This window comes from Arachis ipaensis, chromosome B03 (assembly GCF_000816755.2).
Source record: "Arachis ipaensis cultivar K30076 chromosome B03, Araip1.1, whole genome shotgun sequence".
NCBI lineage: Eukaryota > Viridiplantae > Streptophyta > Magnoliopsida > Fabales > Fabaceae > Arachis > Arachis ipaensis.
In genome coordinates, this window is record NC_029787.2 from 84,989,973 (window position 1) to 84,993,359 (window position 3,387).

Consider the following 3,387-nt stretch of genomic DNA (forward strand, 5'->3'; position numbering starts at 1 on the left):
TTAGTTCTTAGATCTAGGTTTTAATTCATGCTCTCTTCTACTTTCTTCTTCTTATTCTTTGTTGTTACATTCATCATTCTTCTATTGTTTGTTATAATTTCTTTCACCTTGTTTGTAGATCTACTTTTGTTCATTCTATTTTCTTTCAATTCAATTTGAGGTAATTCATGATAATTGTATTTCTTTTGATTATTATTGTTAACTCCTTGTAATAATTGTTGTTAGATTTCATTCTAGTTGTCAATTTACTATGCTTTTCTTTTGTACCTTCCAAGTGTTTGATGAAATGTTTGGTTAGATTTTAGTATAGATTTTGTTTCTCTTGGCCTAGGTAGAGTAATTAGTGACGCTTGAGTTATCTAATTCCTTTGTTGATAGATAATTAGAAGTTGCTAATTGATTTGGATACCACTAAAGCTAGTCTTTCCCTTGGGAGTTGGCTAGGACTTGTAGAATCAAGTTGATTCATCCACTTGACTTTCCTCCATGATTATAGGTTAACTAAGTGGTAGCAACGGACAATTTGTGGTCACAATTGAGGAGGATAATAAGGATAGGACTTCCAATTATCACAATCTTGCCAAAAGCTTTCATAGTCATTAGTTTACTTTTATTGCCATTTATATTTCTTGTCTAAAATCTCAAAAACCCCAAACATACTTCATAGCCAATAACAAGATACTTCATTGCGATTCCTAGGGAGAACGACCCGAGGTTCCAATATTTCGGTTTATAAATTTAGGGGTTTGTTTTAGTGACAAACAATCTTTTTTATGAAAGGATTATTGTTTGGTTTAGAAACTATACTTGCAACGAGAATCCTATTGTGAATTCTAAACCGTCAAGAAACCCGTTCATCAATCATCGTATGGGGTCATGTCGGGAGCTTTAAAATCCTTTGGAACTTTGGCTTTCATGATCTCTCTGGTGGAGGGATCTTGGTCCTTGTGAGAATTGTTGTCATGACTGGACTGAACGGTTTTAGTCTTGAGATCAACCTCGAGCTTTAGGAGCTTGCCTTCTAGCTCTCGACGTCGCCTAGTTTCTCTCCGGAGGTCCCTCTCGGCTTCTCGTTGATGCTCGGCCTCTTTTTTGAGCTATTTGAGGCGATCCTATTGAGCTTGTAGGGCATCCAGGATTTCAGTGTTTGGAGATTGCTTGTCTCCCTTGGTTTGAGGCACATCCTTTGATGTGGCATCCGTATTTTTAAGCGGGGTTCTTTCTTCCAAACTGGAGTTGTGAAAGTTGTCAAGGTTGTCCGCCATGATGATGGGATGACTTCCAGGTTCCCCGGCAATGGCGCCAATGTTCCGAGGGTTACCTGAAACTTAAGATCGATCTCGGATGAGACCTGCTGTGGTGGCCGGAGCTGCCGTGTCCGACTTGTTGACTTTGGTGGTGCTGCTAATCCTTGATCACCGGAGGGTGGTGGTACCTACAAGAGACAACGATGCTTAAGTTAGCATGGGCTTTGAGCAGGTATTTTATGTAGAATCAGAGTATAAGTTATACCTGGGTGCTCCAGTGTATTTATAATGGTGTGGGCTGACCTTTCTAGATAAGATAAGTTAGTTATCTTATCTTATCTTTGAGTGAAGTCATCTTATCTTTTAGGCCAACCCTCTTTCGGAGTGGGCTGTGTCCCTCTATTTGGGCCTACTTGGGCCTTTATAGTGATTTGTTCGAGCTCTTTAAGGAGAGATCGGGTGCGATCCAACCTAAAAAGGTCGGTCACTTTTGTCTTCAGTCAACCTGGGCTGCGTAACTCGACCCAGGGTATGAACAGGACCTCAAGGATCACTTTCTTCTCTGCCACTACTTCATAGAAGTGGTCTTGGTAGTATTGGAAATAAAAAAAGCTTGGGTGCCATGAATGGTATTGGAAAGAAAAAAAGCTAGCTTTTCCAAGCTCGTCTTCGAGCAAAAATAAGTAAACAGAAGAATGGAGTAGAAAAAGAAGAAAATAGAGGAAGATAGAGGGAGAGAGAGGGCTTAGCCAAGTAGGGTTAATGAGTGTATGAGAGGTGTGTGTATGAAGGGGTATGAAGAGGGGTATTTATAGGAAGGGGGTAGGTAGGGTTCGGTCATGGGTGGGGTTTTGGGTGGGAAATTTGATTTTGAATTGGGTGGGGTTGGTGGGAGTTATGATGGTTGCGGGGAAGTGGTATGGATGTGATTGGGCTAGGATTTCTAGGGAAGTGTGTGTGGGGAAGTGTGAAAGTAAGTGGGGTAGGTGAAGATGCTATGGGACCCACTGGTCCTGAGAGGTTAGGAAATCCAGATTCCCTGCTTCTTAGAAACTCTCTTCCCAAGAAATCCCAATTGGTCACAATCTCATCTGGTTGGAAATAGAACCATATTTTTGCTTGTCCCTTAAGAGAGAAAGGGAAAGCAAAAACCATAATAGCGACCTCATCGGCCCCATCCCTTCGAGCCGTAGAACAAGCAACTTGAAAATCTCTTAGATGTCGGATAGGGTCTTGACCCGGAAGTCCATGATACTTGGGGAGTAGATTTATCAAGCTATTCTTTAACTCAAAGTTCTGATCGAGATTGGGATACCTCGCTTGCAAAGATTGAAGTATGATATCCGGAGCCCCTTGTTCATGCAAGGTGATTCGGCGCGGCTCCGCCATGTATTGTTCACCTGTAGGATGCAAATATGTGTTAGTGGTGCAAACAGAAGAATAGGAAGTAGCGGACTCCAAATCACTCTCGGTTCCGTCTAGTAATTCGGTATGCTCCTCAAGAGAGGCCGAAGTACTAGCCGTATAGTCCAACCGCCGTCTAGCTTGCCAAGTGTGTAACAAAGTTCTTTCAATCTCAAGGTCAAGCTCGGCTAAACTAGAGTTCGATTGAGACCGAGTCATCAAACTTGGGAGTCATAGCACATGCATAAAAGAAATCTAATCTACAAACTAAATATTGAAAGCAAGTAACTATCTACATTATTCACATATTCACATAACCAATGTCTAGGCAAACGTTGCAACCATTCCCCGGCAACGGTGCCAAAAATTTGATACAAGAATTATTGTCGGTGTAGAATTTTTCTTAATAGAAATAGAACTTCGTTGTAAGTATAGTTCCAAACCAACTAATAACTCTCAATCAAATTTTAAAGAGTTGGTTGTCACAAAGTTTAACCCCAATAAAAGTAAATGAAGTATTCAAACTTCGGGTCGTCTCACAAGGAATGGGCAAACATGTGCATCAACATTGGTTAGAATTCCGGGGTTGGGAGTCATGATCAAGAAATTAAACTACTACACTTAACATGCAAGAAATCTTAAAGTGCAAGAACTAAATCAAATAACTAGGGCAAGGTATGAGCAATTTCAAACTCACAAAAGAGCTTCTAATATAATTTTATTCTAGAACTAAGCA

The 3,387-nt window shown here is 40.6% G+C and overlaps 1 long non-coding RNA gene across 1 annotated transcript in view; it reads right to left on the minus strand.

Moving 5' to 3' along the window:
• The window catches only part of LOC110269742, a 20,084-nt gene extending 17,572 nt beyond the window's left edge, over nucleotides 1–2,512 (minus strand). The window contains exon 1 of the long non-coding RNA XR_002358506.1: nucleotides 2,503–2,512. This is a non-coding gene — a long non-coding RNA (uncharacterized LOC110269742). The remainder of the gene's footprint in view (nucleotides 1–2,502) is intronic.